We start from the raw sequence: 17309 nt of genomic DNA on the forward strand, positions 1-17309 counted from the left end.
CATTTTGCGAAGCAATGTTTTCTGCGTCCTACAAGGAATGACCCTTGAAGAATAGTTTTTCATTGATCTAATTTCAACCAAGGACATGATGAGTCTGACTATGAAAAGTGAAGAAGTCTTACTGACCAGTTGCGACAATAATCATGATGAAGCTGAGACCATCGAAGACAGGTGGACAATTCCAATGATGCTGAATGACACATTGATAAAGTACAAGCTCGACACGGGAGCTTAGTCTCCTTAGTCTGTCCGAGTTGCATGGGTTGCGGTTTAAACCAAAAGTCGTCAATCAAATAAGACTGCCGAAAGACCATAAAACCATAAGACATAGGAGCAGAATTAGGCCACTCAGCCCATCGAGTCTGCTCCGCCATTCAATCATGGCTGATATTTTTCTCATCCCCATTCTCCTGCCTTCTCCCCATAACCCCGATCCCCTTATTAATCAAGAACCTATCTATCTCTGTCTTAAAGACATTCAGTGATTTGGCCTCCACAGCCTTCTGCGGCAAAGAGTTCCACAGATTCACCACCCTCTGGCTGAAGAAATTCCTCCTCATCCCTGTTTTAAAGGATCGTCCCTTTAGTCTGAGATGGTTTCCTCTGGTTCTAGTTTTAAAGAGTACAATAGGAATGAGATTGAGATGCTGGGAGCATGTGATCGCAAAGCATGGGTACACAACAAAAGTCACATCACACCATTTTCCATTGTGGACACGACGCAAGTCCATCATTGTAGCAGATGCATGTGGGGCCCTGAATCTAGTTGAGTGGCTGTACATTCCAGGCAGCGCTGCGACGGAGGATAATTGTGACTGGAACGAGATATATTAGCAGTTTTCCGATGAGATACAAGTGAAAGTTAACATGGAGGGCATCAAACCACATGAAGAGATGGAAGAGCCAAAATGAATTCCAGACTTCTGGCTCACAGTTTTCAAGAATATGAATTTGCTCAGTGGCATGATACAGGAACATGATGAGCCTATATTAAAGCATCTACAAGGTGTGAGCGTTAAATGTTCAGAGCTTGAACAGACAATGAGCTTCACTCTGGAGTTAAAGTTTGAGCCAAATGAGTATTTCACAAATGAGATAGTTGCTTGTTTCAGGATGGTTGGCGTAGTGTTCACAAAGACCACAAAATAGCTTGAACTTAAACAAAGCTATAAATTTATTAACACGATTAATTTGGATTTGACAGGTGCCCCTAAATAATACATAGTTGATTATTAACATTTAAACTACACTCATCCACAGCTAATCTTAATACTGATATAAACTATGTTCTGCTCTCACTCACACTATTTGTACTTCTGACTCTCTCTAGCTACCTCCTGCACACATTCCCCCACAAGGCTTAGCATTACTACCTTATATAGTTGTAACTGTAGCTCCCTCTAGTGGCTACACTAGACACTTCATTAACCCTTGCAGTTCTTACAGTTATGATAATACCACAGTAGTCACAAAATTATACCAGCTGGAATCGCGGCCTGACGAGTTCAACTTTTTATTCTTTGACGAACCAGAAAGCACGGAATGCACAGGGTGCCAGATTGACTGGATGAAAGGAAAAAATGTCACACTGAAAATCATTAACAACAAAGCAGAAGCAAAAGAATCGGAGCATTCGTAAAACAGTTGTGAAAACTGTCCCAAATGACTCTTTCTTCAACTTCTTCAAGCCTTCTGAAGTTCCAGAGCATGGAGTGTTAAATGAAAGTTCTGCAGCAAGACTCGCTGCTGACTTTGAAATTGGTCACCTCCTGCGTGAACACACAATTCCATGTGCAATGTCGTACTTTACAGGAGAAGTCTTTGCAGATGATAGTGACTCCGATGATGAGTACCACAATGATATTTACGAAGATCATGAATACGATGAGGAAAGTAGAGGTCAGAGGGCGAACTAGATGAGGATGACTATGAAACGCTAGTCAAGTGGTTTTGAGGGAGTGACGGTGAACTAGATGAGGACGACTATGAAACGCTATTCAGGTGGTTTGGAGGGAGTGACGAGGTGATCACAATGTTCGCCCAGTCTGCGCAGCACAACGATAAGTGTGAAAGCTCTAAGATGGCTGAAAGTGAGGTTGCAGTAGCAGACACATCGGATGACAGCAACTCAACTGCAAACAGATGGATAACTGAAGAAATAATCCCCATTCTGGAGAAATTGGCTCCAGAGGCATATGGTGAAGCATCTGCTGCACACGAAATGGTTCCTGCAGCGGACTCCCCAATATGCGAGGCCACTCCACTGAGAGACGTGCTAGAAAAGCAGATGGATACATCTGGGTGCAGTTCTACAATGATAGATGAAACATATATCATCCTATCAAATGAGGATGAGCCACTAATCGGCTCATCAGCACCAATTGGGGCTCAAACACAAAATGAAGGAGCAGTACCCAACACTAGGGGCGTTTATCCAGCCCAGACACCAGAGTGCGATGCTTTGCCGACTGATCCTGAAGTTGCAGACTTGCCTGCGACTGCAGTCATCCAAAAGTATGCCGACACTGGACGTTTCACCAGGTGATGGGCATGCAACTCAGCGTCTGGTCACAACCATAGATCAACCAAAACTCATCGGTCCAGCTAAGTCTCTGAAAGCAGCTGTGGTGGAGGAAGAGCCCACGTCAGCCTGCATAGCAGGCGATCCACAAGCAAATAGTCCCACGGCACAGTCCAGCGGCATGACGGGTACCACCAAAGCAAAAAGGAAAAAGAGGTGCGGTTAAAAGATCCGGCCCATAAAAAGGAAGAACAAGAGAAGGAAAGTGGAGGATACCGTTGGGCACACACGTGGTCCTGAAGAGGAAGGCATCAGCAATGTAGCCAACAGACCAGAAAGCACACACTGACACAGTCAAAAGAGACCAGCAAGTTAGCCGGGCTTCCAGATGCATCGCGTCAAAAGGCCAAGCAAGCTGATAATACGCAAGAGACCTGCCAGAAAACTGGTATTCTGGATGTTAAAGCGACATTGAGCAGCCGATAAAAGTTCAGAAGACCAACGGGGCGATGTCGTGGTGAATGTTCAATAAGCTGTGCACCAGGGGCACGTTCGTCAGGGATGTCATGTTGTGTGAAGCAAAGGTACATCTGGAAATGTGACATGTGTAAAATGACAACGCAGATCATGTTTTGTAACTCACAATGACACTTGAATACTAATGTTAAAAGTTCCAGAGGAAGGGGGATGTGGTGATATGCCTGTACACAGTTCTGCATATAGTTTGTGCAACCTCCAACCAGCTGGTGGTGATAGCGATCCATCACTGGCTCAACACATCCAGCAGTTGGTGGTAAGATGTGCAAGAAGATGTGCAAGAGCACTTAGAGGAGCTCCAGGAGAATTCATTGAGTTCATTAGTAGCCATCGTCTAACTGTAGTTCCTTAGTCATCTTTTCCACGTGTTTATTAATAAATCATCGTTATAGTTAAAGAACTATATGTTCTGTGTGCAACATTTCAGGCAACGGTTATATCACAGAACACAACAAGTTGGGATCCGTCATTTTTTTGTTTCAATAGCATTCTTACATTTCCAAGTATGATTGCACTGCTTGCTCCTCCCCATCGTCACTACATATTTTTCCCTCTCTCCTTCACGCCATCACTGAACTGTGGCCAACATTCAAAAACATGGCTAAATGTGACATCCATTCTCTCATCAGCATCGACACCTGTCCTCTTATAGTGTTTACACTGGTCCCCACAATACCACATGCATCAAACTTCCATTCTCAGTTTTTGAATGTCCATTTTCAGATGGTTCTCTCCCAATTTATCCATGATTTCCTATGGAATTTCTCAGTTCGCATTCCAGGACACTCTAGCCCCTTCAAACGTTGTTTCAATGTCACTTTGTCGCCGATTAAGTGGCAAATGCCAGGGATTATTATAGAATTCATAGAATTTACAATGCAGAAGGAGGCCATTTGACCCATCGAGTCTGCACCGGCTCTTGGAAAGAGCACTCTACCCAAGGTCAACACCTCCACCCTATCCCCATAACCCAGTAACCCCACCCAACACTAAGGGCAATTTTGGACACTAAGGGCAAATTATCACGGCCAATCTACCTAACCTGCACATCTTTGGGCTGTGGGAGGAAACCGGAGCACCCGGAGGAAACCCACGCAGACACGGGGAGGATGTGCAGACTCCGCACAGACAGTGACCCAAGCCGGAATCGAACCTGGGACCCTGGAGCTGTGAAGCAATTGTGCTAACCACTGTGCTACCGTGATGGGGTGATTGTGCTTTTTTGACATTGAGGTGGGTTTCTCCTGGGTATGTGATTCTGCATCTGCTGCCCTATCATGAGCTCAAATGGGCTGCAAGCTCTAGAACTAACCAGTGTAGCTCAAATGGCAATGCAGTAACCCAATCAGCACTGGTCTTACCAGATCATTCGTTCCAGCCATAGCACCTGGTTTAATCACATCTTCAGAATATTGTAAAATATTTTCACCATCCCACAGGATGCTGGATGATGTGGAACATGGAAGTGTTGTTCTGTCACAACCAAGTGTGACGTATGAAGAGAGATTGGACAGTTTAGGCCTATACTCTCTAGAGGTTAGAAGAATGAGGGGAGATCAAATTGAGGCATACAAGATGGTAAAGTAGACGTGGAGCATATGTTTCCTCTTTTGGAGTATTCTAGCATGAGAGGTTATTTTTAGGATAAGTGGTAGCAAATTTAAAACAGAGTTGAGGAGTAACTACTTCTCCCAAAGGGTTGCTAATCTGCGGAATTCGCTACTCCAAAGTGAGGTGGACGCAGGGACAATGAGTAAATTTAAGGAGGAGTTAGCCAGATTTTTAATGGGTTGAAGGGTTATGGAGAATGGGAAAGACTGGGGAGTTAAGGCCAGGATCGGACCAGCCATGATCGAATGGTGGAGCAGGCTGGATGGGGCAAATAGCCTAACTCTGCTCCTATATCTTCTGAACTTATAAATGGCATCGACGCGGTATCACAACTTCCATGTAAAGCAAACCACTAACGCTCTATCCTTTTTTCAGACAGAACTTACCATAAAATCCTGGCCATGGTGGCTGCATAACTTTCATGGGTAAGGAAGGCTTCCACTCAATGGGTAAATGTATCTATTACCATCAGGGTAGACCAATACCCCAATACCCGCTTGTTGCTGTGGGTATTGGACAGGTATCATTAATTTGCATGTCACCCATGGACCATTATTTTGATGAGAGGTGGCCATGGCCCATTGCTCGGGTTAATTTGGATGCAAATGAGACACAGGGTCTATTGATGTTGGACATCCTGGTGCATCATTGGCCACCAATAACAGCTATAAAACACCCATAAGCCAGGAAAGGGGGGCATGCCTTCCAATTTGGTGCAGGTACAGAATTGATTCCTTTGTTAGACAGATAGTGCGATTCACATCATGTTAGGGGCACCTTAATGGTGCAAGATTCCTTCATGTAGGACAACTGAGCTCTTACAAAGGTGCAAAGGAGGGGGGTAGGAAAAGATCTTTCCTTTTACAGAATAGGGGTGTGCTGTCTTGGGGACACTGATTGGAGAAATCCATTAAACTCTTGTAAGAGCCACTTCTCTCTGGGAAATTGGTTGGCTACCTTAGAGGGGTCCTCTTCCTTGTTGGTTCCTCCATGCCGGTGGTCCTTATCTCACAAATGACAATGTTCTCTGCCAATGTCCCAACTCGTTGAGAGCTCAGTACTGGGGGAAAGGATTACCATCTGCTGTGCAGAAGCCTCATCCCTACTCAAATTAGTCACTCTGAGAGGGATCGAGTTGCAGACAAGTGATCTATCAGAGCAGATAGTGACTTTACTGGTGAGAGTCAAAGGTTGTGACACCAGCGGTAACCTGGTTTAGCACAGTGGGCTAAAGAACTGGCTTGTAATGCAGAACAATGCCAGCAGCGCGGGTTCAATTCCCATACTGGCCCCCCCAAACAGGCGCCGGAATGTGGTGACTAGGGACGTTTCACAGTAACTTCATTCATAGATTTCATAGAATTTACAGTGCAGAAGGAGGCCATTCAGCCCAGCAAGTCTGCACCAGCTCTTGGAAAGAGCACCCTATCCAAGCCCACACCTCCACCCTATCCCCATAACCTAGTAACCCCACCCAACACTAAGGGCAATTTTGGACACTAAGGGCAATTTATCATGGCCAATCCACCTAACCTGCACATCTTTGGACTGTGGGAGGAAACCGGAGCACCCGGAGGAAACCCACGCACACACGGGGAGAACGTGCAGACTCCGCACAGACAGTGACCCAAGCCGGGAATCGAACCTGGGACCCTGGAGCTGTGAAGCAATTGTGCTAACCACTATGCTACCGTACTGCCCTTCATTGAAGCCTACTTGTGACAATAAGCAATTATTATTATTATATTATAACCTCTGTATTTTGGGTGGAGGGTTAAGGTCAGCATTCTACACATGCCAATTGTGCCATGGTTGTATCTGTGTGGAACTGTCCCTCATTCTGGATTGGAAGGGGGAAGATAGTTTGTTTTTTGATTATTTAACCCAATAGAGATTCTAGTGATAATCCTTTTGATCATGGCCCAATAGATTGTCCATTTTTGCTTTCATCACTTTAGAGCACAGTAAGAAGTCTTACAACACCAAGTTAAAGTCCAGCAGTCTGTTGGACTTTAACCTGGTGTCGTAAGATTTCTTACTGTGCTCACTCCAGCTCAATGCCGGCATCTCCACATCATCACTTTTGGGGAGGAAGGATTCTAATGGCTAGTTCCTAACTAATAAGGAAAACCGCCATAGTCCCAGATGACCATAGGCTACTTTCCTGTTTTTGGGAGAGAGCTGACTGGTGGTCGTTTAACCTGAGGATCACCACACCTCAGGCGCCGTGCATGGTTGAAAAGGCACGGTGCAGGAATTGAACCCGTGCTGTTGATCTTTCTCGGTATCACGAACCAGCTGTCCAGTCAACCAAGCTAAACCAGCCCACAGATCCTAACCATTGAGGACGGAGCCCTCCAGCCTGCCTGTGGCCTCTCACAAAATCTCCTGCCTTTCCAATTAAAAGTGCTGGAAGCGCAAAAGGCTTCCTTGAGTTGTTAATCAAGGAAGGTTTCAGAGCAGTGCTGACTCTTGATATAAAGGCGGTTGGTAGTGATTTGGAATTGGTTTGTGTTGAAATCCTGAATATCAGGGAAAGGAAGACAGGGGTGGGAGCAGCCTAAAACCCCCAAAATGTGACCTCTCAAGAGGTCAGAGCATACATGGGGAAATATCAAGGGCATGTTTGAGGGGAACTGCAATCATCATGGGATATTTTAATCTACATATTGATTGGCCAAACCAAACCGGCAAGGGGAGCGTAGAAGAGGAATTTGTGGAGTGCATCAGGGATTGCTTTTTAGAGCAAAATGTTGTGAACCTACCTGGGAATGGACTATCTTAGATTTAGACTTAGATTTAGAATTATTGTCGCGTGTACCGAGGTACAGTGAAAAGTATTGTTCTGCGTACAGTCCAGGCAGATCATTCCATACATGGAAAACATAGGACATACGATAAATACACAATGTAAACACATTGAAATAGAGACCGGGTGATGCATGCGGAGTGTAGTGCTACAACAGTAGAGAAGATGCATGGAGAGATCAGTTCAGTCCATAAGAGGGTCATTCAGGAGTCTGGCAACAGTGGGGAAGAAGCTGTTTAAAATCTGTTAGTGCGTGTTCTCAGACATTTGTATCTTCTGCCCGATGGAAGAGGTTGGCAGAAAGAATAAACCGGGTGGGTCTTTGATTATGCTGCCTGCTTTCCCAAGGCAGCGGGAGACTGTAGACGCAGTCAATGGATGGGAGGCGGGTTCGTGCCATGGCCTGGGCTGTGTTCACGACTCTCTTACGGTCTTGGGCCGAGCAGTTGCCACATTAGGCTGTGATGCAGCCAAATAGGATGCTTTCTATGGTGCATCTGTAAAAATTGTTAAGTCAATGTGGACGTACCAAATGACCTTAGTTTCTTGAGGAGGCACAGGCACTATTGTGCTTTCTTGGTCATAGCAGCGACACGGGTGGACCAGGACAGATTGTTGGTGATGAACATGCCTAAGAATTTGAAGTTGCCAACTATCTCCATCTCGGTACTATTGATGGAGAAAGGGGTGTGTACGACACTTCGCTTCCTGAAGTCAATGACCAGTTCCTTAGGTTTGCTGACATTGAGTGAGAGATTGTTGTCATTGTACCACACCACTAGTTGCACTTCGGTATTAGGAATCAAAAGGCAGATTATTATCTAAATGGGGAGAGACTGCAGGTGAGTGAAGGTCAGAGGGATCTAGAAGTTCTAGTTCATGAATCACAAAAAGCTAGCAGGCAGATTCAACAAGTCGTAAAGAAGGCAAAGAGCATTTTGGCCTTTATTGCAAAAGGATTGGAGTTTAAACATTGGGAGGTTTTGTTGCAATTATATAGGGTGCTTGTGAGGCTTCACCTGGAATACTGTGTACCATTTTGGTCCCCTTACCTAAAACAAATTTAGTAAAATTGGAGGCAGTCCAAAGGAGATTCACCAGGCGAATTCCTGGGATGAAAAGAGCCGAAATAGTCTGGGTCTGTATTCCTTGGAGTTTAGAAGAGTGAGGGGTGACCTTATTCAGAGGGGGCTTGTAAAGGTAGATGATGAGCTGTTTTCACTAGTGGAAGAGTCTCGAACAAGGGGACATAACTACAAGATAAAGGGCCGGTCATTTAAAATTGAGATGACAGAAATGTCTTCTTGCAGAGGGTGGTGAATCTCTGGAACTCTGCCCCGGAGGGTGGTGGAGGCTCGATCTTTAGAAGTTTTAAAAGTGGAGGTGGATAAATATTTGATGGATCGAGGGACAGAGGGCTATGGGGAAATGGCACAGAAAAGGGATTGATGCTGGCATAGGTCAGCCACGATCATAATGAATGGCGGGGCAGGTTTGAAGGGTCTGGTGGCCTACTCCTGCTTCTACATCTTGTGTTTTTGTGAGACCAGCTTCTTTTGAAGAGAATTGCAGCAGCAGCATAATTAACTCTGCTGGTGAAACCATGGGGTTTGGGGGTGGAGGCAATCACAGGAGAGCAGCATTTTTAAAAACTTTTTACAACTCTTTCATATATTCAATACTTGCATTTCAATCAAAACAAATCCACATCCTTAATTTAAAATTATGGCATTTTCCCTTAACATTCCAATTCGAGGGTGTGCGGACTTAAACTGAAAAAAAATTCAACAACTTTTCTTACTTATGTGCATTTTAAAAATAATTTTTATGGGTTATGAAATCTGAAATTATCGGGGTTTTGCACACCTCGGGGTTGATTCAAATGACTTGCATTACCAGCTGTCTATCTGCAGTGCAATTCCACAGAAACCCAGTTCCTTAATTGAATCACTCTCGTGAATAGTTCCATATCAGTTCACAACCAAGAACAGAGAACAGCAGCGGTTTTTGCCAAATATCACAGTTGACAACATCACAGTTAACTAGCCGGAGCCTGTAGCCAGCAGCACATTTTAATGCACTCACACACACTCCCAGAGGCTGAAGGCAGAATCCTGCAATTCCGTTCCTTTTTAAATAAATCAGCAAAATGCTGAAATTTCTCACGGCAATTTTACCTTATGCTGGTGGCGTTCCAACCTTCTTCTTTTCTTGCAGGTCAGACATGCTGGCTGTTAACGATCAGCTGAAGAGTCAAAAGAAACACTTTAACAACAGCTGCATACTGTGACAGTTCTGATATTATACAGGCATAAACTCTGCACTACCTTGTTTCTGTTTAATTCTCAGAGTCGGCAACATCCACTGATTGCATCTGATCCACCTTATTGCAATAGAATTTTACTCAGTTCCAGGTTACCTCCTAAACAACCTATCTCAAGATGAAATTCACAGCGTCTCTGTAAGAGATGAAGTCCATAGAATCCCTACAGTGCAGAAGGAGGCCATTCAGTCTGTCGAGTCTGCACAGATCCTCCTAAAGAGCAGCCTATCTAGCCCCTCTCCCCCACCCTACACCCATAACCCCACCTAACCTTTATATCTTTTAGACACAAAGGGGCAATTTTATCACGGGTAGTCCACCTAACCTGCACATCTTTGGACTGTGGGAGGAAACCAGAGCACCCGGAGGAAACCCACGCACACACGGGGAGAAGGTGCAAACTCCACAGAGACAGTCATGCAAGGCTGGAATTGAACCCGGGTCCCTGGTGCTGGGAGGCAGCAGTGCTAACCACTGTGACACTGTGCCGCTTGTCATTGGTAAGAGATCAAAATGATCATACAGAAGCAAAACTTTATGGATCTCAGTCCAAGTTGGTCATCCTTTCCACTTTTTGGGACTCTGACTTGGAGGTGATCAGTCTCCTGTGCTAACATTTTACCTCTTATAATAATTCCCCCCAGCTAGACCACCATAAACGCTGAAGTGTGAATACTATTTTTCTCTCCATGGATGCTGCCAACTGCAGGGCTGCAGCGTATTTTCAGCGATATCTGTTCTTATTTCAGATTTCCATTTTTTTTCCCTCAGTCCAGCGGCTTACTGAGCCAGTGCATGTCGTAACTTCACACTTTGTCCTTGACTTACTTTCTCCATCCGAGTTACTCACTTCTCACATGCGTTATATCTTCTCCATCGGATTGAAGGGTAGCGAATGTAACCCCGCTATTCAAAAAGGGAGGTAGAGAGAAAACAGGGAACGATAGACCAGTGAGCCTTACGTCAGTAGTAGGGAAGTTGCTAGAGTCCATTATCAAGGATTCCATAGCACAGCATTTGGAAAGCAGTGGTGTAATCAGACAGTCAGCATGGATTTACAAAAGGGACAGCATGCTTGACAAATCTTTTAGAATTCTTTGAAGGTGTAACTCGTAGAGTTGACTAGGGAGAAGTTGGATGTGGTTTATTTCAACTTTCAGAAGGCTTTAGTAAAGGTCTCACATAGCAGATTAATATGTAAAGTTAAAGCGAGTGGGATTACACGTAGTGTTTTGAGATGGATTAGCTGGTTAGCAGACAGGAAGCGAAAACTTGGAATAAATTGGTCATTTTCTGATTGGCAGGCAGTGACTAGTGGAGTACCGAAGACATCTGTGCTAGGACCCCGACTGTTCACATTATATATTAATGATTTGGACCAGGGAACTAAATGTATTATCTCCAAATTTGAAGATGATTCAAAGTTGGGTGGGAGGGTGAGCTGTGAGGAGGATGCAGAAATTCTTCAGCGAGATTTGGACAGGTTGAGTGAGTGGGCACATGCATGGCAATTGTAGTATAATGTAGATAATTATAGGTTATCGGTTTCGGTAGCAGAAATAAGAAGGCAGATTATTATTTGAATGAGTGTAAATTGAGAGGTGGATTCTCAGCGAGACCTTGGTGTCCTCGTGATTCAGTCGTTGAACATAAGCGCAATGGTACAGCGCTATATTGGCCTTCATTGCGAGAGGATTTGAGTACAGGAATAAAGATATTTTACTGCAATTGTATCGGGCATTGGTGAGGCCACACCTGGAGTGTCCAGTTTTGGTATCCTTATCTGAGGAAGAATGTTCCTGCTACAGAGGGAGTGGAGTGAAGGTTTACCAGGCTGATTCCTGGGATGGGGGGACTGTCATATGAGGAGAGACTAAGTCGGTTAGGATTATATTCATTGGCGTTTAATAGAGCGAGAGGGGATCTCATAGAAACTTCCAAAATTATAACAGGATTAGACCGGGTAGATTCAGAAAGAATGTTCCCGATGGTGGGGGAGTCCAGAACTAGGGGTCATTGTTTGAGGGTAAAGAACTGAGATGAGGAGAAATTTCTTCTCCCAAAGAGAGGTGAATCTGTGGAATTCGCGCCCGCAGAATGTAGTTGAGGACAAAACGTTGTGTAATTTCAAGAAGGAATTAGTTATAGCTCTTGGGCTAAAAGGATCAAGGGACCAGCCATGATCATAATGAATGGCGGAGCAGGCTCGAAGAGCTGAATGGTCTCCTCCTGCTTCTATTTTCTATATTTCTATTTTCTATCCTGTGTCTTTCCGCATAGTTGTCACAATCTGTTGACAACAGTAGAAGATATTTCCTTCTGCCCTTGGAGGCGCCGGTTTCACTTTAGTTCCATGTCAAGCAAACTGGTTTCCAAAATAGCAAATTCAGGTCGCCCGATTAGTTCACCGGTGTTGAAGTACTTATCAGTTATGATGCTGAGTTAAGTGTGAGCCTTACTCGATAGTGTTTTCTCTTGTCTAATAAAGATCATTAGAATATTCCCCTGCCTTCTCCCCATAACCCTGCACACTGGAACAATTACAAGACACCTTTCCTGCACTCTCGCCAACGCCTTCATATCCTTCCTAAAATGTGGAGCCCAGAACTGGACGCAATGCTCCAGCTGAGGCTGAACTAGTGTCTGAACATAGCCTGCTGGATCTGATACCCCATGCCCTTATTAATAACTCCTAGAATACTGCCTGTTTTATTAGCCACTCTCGCAACCTGACCCACCACCTTCAATAACTTAGTAAGAAGTCTTACAACACCAGGTTAAAGTCCAACGGGTTTGTTTCGATGTCACTAGCTTTCGGAGCACTGCTCCTTCCTCAGGTGAATGTAGAGGTCTGTTCCAGAAACACATATATAGACAGATTCAAAGATGCCAAACAATGCTTGGAATGCGAGCATTAGCAGGTGATTAAATCTTTACAGATCCAGAGATGGAGTAACCCCAGGTTAAAGAGGTGTGAATTGTGTCAAGCCAGGACAGTTGGTAGGATTTCGCAGGCCAGATGGTGGGGGATGAATGTAATGCGACATGAATCCCAGGTCCCGGTTGAGGCCGCACTCATGTGTGCGGAACTTGGCTATAAGTTTCTGCTCGGCGATTCTGCGTTGTCGCGCGTCCTGAAGGACGCCTTGGAGAACGCTTACCCAGAGATCAGAGGCTGAATGCCCTTGACTGCTGAAGTGTTCCCCGACTGGAAGGGAACATTCCTGCCTGGTGATTGTCGCACGATGTCCGTTCATTCGTTGTCGCAGCGTCTGCATGGTCTCGCCAATGTACCACGCTTCGGGACATCCTTTCCTGCAGCGTATGAGGTAGACAACGTTGGCCGAGTCGCACGAGTATGTACTGCGTACCTGGTGGGTGGTGTTCTCATGTGTAATAGTGGTATCCATGTCGATGATCTGGCACGTCTTGCAGAGATTGCCATGACAGGGTTGTGTGGTGTCGTGGTCACTGTTCTGAAGACTGGGTAGTTTGCTGCAAACAATGGTTCGTTTGAGGTTGCGCGGTTGTTTGAAGGCAAGTAGTGGGGGTGTGGGGATGACCTTGGCAAGATGTTCATCGTCATCAATGATGTGTTGAAGGCTGTGAAGAAGATGACGTAGTTTCTCCGCTCCGGGGAAGTACTGGACGACGAAGGGTATTCTGTCGGTTGTGTCCCATGTTTGTCTTCTGAGGAGGTCGGTCCGGTTTTTCGCTGTGGCACGTTGGAACTGTCGATCGATGAGTCGAGTGCCATATCCCGTTCGTACGAGGGCATCTTTCAACGTCTGTAGATGTCTGTTACGCGCCTCCTCGTCTGAGCAGATCCTGTGTATACGGATAACTTATGCAGATATACAGACAGGTCCTTCTGCTCCTGCATCCCCTTATATAGTGTATTGAGCAGCATAAGAGGTAGATGGTGTGGAAGGTAGGAGATTTTATATCTTTATTAGCGTAACAAGTAGGCTTACATTAACACTGCAATGAAGTTACTGTGAAAATCCACTAGTCAGTCACCACATTTCGGCGCCTGTTCAGGTACACAGAGGGAGAATTCAGAATGCCCAAATGACCTAACAGCACGTCTTTCGGGACTTGTGGGAGGAAACTGGAACACTCGGAGGAAACCCATGTAGACACTGGGAGAACGTGCCCAGACAGTGACCCAAGCCGGGAATCGAACCTGGGATCCTGGCGCTGTGAAGCAACAGTGCTAACCACTGTGCTACCGTGTCGCCATGTCATGTGATGATGCATTTGCTGAACATGACCGTCCCTGTGAGGTTATTAAACTTCTGCTGGCACTGCTGCAAGGTCCTCAGGCCCAGGTGTCAGGAATTCGGTTCCGTGGACTTTAATTATGAAAAGAATGTATAAGTGTGTGCAATAGTCATTGGGTAATGACTATTGCACATATAAAGAGACATTATTGGCACAGGGAGTAGGTTGCAGCGTTAGGAGCTAAATATCCATAACTCACTTGGTGAATAAATCTAAAAATGAGAAAAGATTGACTTGGGCCTCCTCCTTCACGAGCTGGCTATAAGAAGCTCAACACTACCCAATGGATCCTATTCCCTTCCTAGGGTCATTCTTGAAGGTCTCCTGCCTCCCCTGTCCCCGCTCACTGAACCATGGCATTCTCCTCCTGCTCACCTTCACCACTAACTGTAACAAATCCATCACTCGGCAACCCTCTCTCTCTGTGCCGGAGTTCACTTCGCCGAAATTAAAATTGCAGCTCTATTCTTCAGTGCAGCTTCCATAGAGTCCCTACAGTGCAGAAAGAAGCTCTTCAGCCCATCAAGTCTGCACCGACCTTCTAGAAGAGGGTCATGCTAGAGTTATATAGAACCTTGGAAAGGCCACATTTGGAATATTGCGCACAATTCTGGTCGCCACACTACTAGAAGGGTGGAGGCTTTGGAGAGGGTGCAGAGGAGGTTTACCAGGTAGTTGCCTGGCCTGGAGGGTGTTAGCTACGTGGAGAGGCTGAATAGACTCGGACTGTATTCATTAGAACGACGGAGGGTGAGAGGTGACCTGATAGAGGTCTACAAGATTATGAGTGGCATGGATAGAGTGGATGGGCAGGCACTCTTTCCCAGGGTGGAGGGTCAGTCACCAGGGGGCATAGGTTTAAGGTCCATGGGGCAAAGTTTAGAGGAGATGTGCGAGGCAGGTTTATTACGCAGAGGGTGGTGAGTCCCTGGAACGCGTTGCCAGGAGAGGTTGTGGAAGCAGATACATTAACGGTGTTCAAAAGGCATCCTGACAAACACATGGATAGGGTGGGTATAGAGGGATAGGGCACAAGGAAGTGCTGAGGGTTTTGGCAAAGGTTGGTACCATGACCGGTACAGGCTTGGAGGGCCGAAGGGCCTGTTCCTGTGCTGTATTTTTCTTTATTCTCCCTCGGCACACTTCCCCATCCTATCCCCATCACCCCACCTAATCTGCACACGTTTAGATATCAAGGCGCAATTTAGCATGGCCAATCCACCTAAACTTGCACATCTTGGGACTGTGGGAGGAAAACGGAGCACCCGGAGGAAACCCACGCAGGCAAGGGGAGAAAGCGCAAACTCCACACAGATGGTCATCCGAGGCCGGAATTGAACCCGGGTCCTTGCGCTGTGAGGCAGCAGTGCCACCCTTCCCTTCCCTTTAAAAGCTTTAACGCTCCCTTAAAGCTTCCCTTTAAGAGGGGCAGACTGACTTTAAGATGAACAGGTTGCCTGTACTACCTGCTTTGCAAACAGCAGTGCCACCCTTCCCTTCCCTTTAAAAGCTTTAACGCTCCCTTAAAGCTTCCCTTTAAGAGGGGCAGACTGACTTTAAGATGAACAGGTTGCCTGTACTACCTGCTTTGCAAACAACACTACCACACTTCCATGCAGGATGCAGAGACAACTGACAGCATTCAGAAGGAGGCAGAGATCCCCTTCCTACATCTTTTAGAACCATTCTAACCTTTTAAAACTCAATTCTAACACTTATAGAATCACTCACGTGTTTATCGTATGTTCTATGTTTTTCATGTATGGAGCGATCTGTCTGGACTGTACGGAGCACAATATTTTTCACTGTACCTCGGCACGCATGACAATAAATCTAAATCTAAAACAATTGATCCAATTAACAGTTGTTGGATCACCGAATCTTAGAATTTACAGTGCAGAAGGAGGCCATTTGGCCCATCGAGTCTGCACCGGCTCTTGGAAAGAGCACCCTACTTAAGCCCTCATCTCCACCCTATCTACATAACCCAGTAACCCCACCCAACCTTTTTTGTTTGGACACTAAGGGCAATTTAGCATGGTCAATCCACCTAACTTGCATATCTTTGGACTGTGGGAGGAAACCGGAGCACACGGAAGAAACCCACGCAGACACGGGGAGAACGTGCAGACTCCGCACAGACAGTGACCCAAGCCGGGAATAGAATCTGGGATCTTGGAGCTGTGAAGCAACAGTGCTAACATGCTGTGGATTAATTCCCTCAAACTGTATTCCTCGCTTCTATGATCCCAAATTAACAAAAGATACTTTACAATGCATGCCGCCTGAGTAATATTTGAGTAATATTGAAAACAAAGGTAGAACATAGAACATAGAACATTACAGCGCAGTACAGGCCCTTCAGCCCTTGATGTTGCGCCGACCTGTGAAACCACTCTAAAGCCCATCTACACTATTCCCTTATTGTCCATATGTCTATCCAATGACCATTTGAATGTCCTTAGTGTTGGCGAGTCCACTACTGTTGCAGGCAGGGTACTTCATGCCCTTACTACTCTCTGAGTAAAGAACCTACCTCTGACATCTGTCCTATATCTATCTCCCCTCAATTTAAAGCTATGTCCCCTCGTGCTAGACATCACCATTCGAGGAAAAAGGCTCTCACTGTCCACCCTATCTAATCCTCTGATCATCTTGGATGCCTCAATTAAGTCACCTCTTAACCTTCTCTCTAACAAAAACAGCCTCAAGTCCCTCAGCCTTCCCTCATAAGATCTTCCCTCCATACCAGGCAACATTCTGGTAAATCTCCTCTGCACCCTTTCCAATGCTTCCACATCCTTCCTATAATGCGGCGACCAGAATTGCATGCAATACTCCAAATGCGACCGCACCAGAGTTTTGTACAGCTGCAACATGACCTCATGGCTCCGAAACTCAATCCAACTACCAATAAAAGCTAACACACCGTATGCCTTCTTAACAATCCTCTCAACCTGGGTGGCAACTTTCAGGGATCTATGTACATGGACACCGAGATCTCTCTGCTCATCCACACTGCCAAGAATCCTACCATTAGCCCAGTACTCTGTCTTCCTGTTATTCCTTCCAAAATGAATCGCCTCACACTTTTCTGCATTAAACTCCATTTGCTACCTCTCAGCCCAGCTCTGCAGCTTATCTATGTCCCTCTGTAACTTGTAACATCCTTTGTTACATTTCTACCCCACGACATGCAAAGGTTTTCCCAATTTTTTAGGGAT

At 45.6% G+C, this 17309-nt stretch overlaps 1 pseudogene; it reads left to right on the top strand.

Annotated features, from left to right (window-relative positions):
• Positions 1-593: 593 nt before the first annotated feature.
• On the top strand, positions 594-1916 carry LOC140411496 (nucleosome assembly protein 1-like 1; annotated as a pseudogene).
• The last annotated feature ends 15393 nt before the right edge of the window (positions 1917-17309 follow it).

The sequence above is a fragment of the Scyliorhinus torazame genome, chromosome 4, assembly GCF_047496885.1.
Source record: "Scyliorhinus torazame isolate Kashiwa2021f chromosome 4, sScyTor2.1, whole genome shotgun sequence".
NCBI classification, from domain to species: Eukaryota; Metazoa; Chordata; class Chondrichthyes; order Carcharhiniformes; family Scyliorhinidae; genus Scyliorhinus; species Scyliorhinus torazame.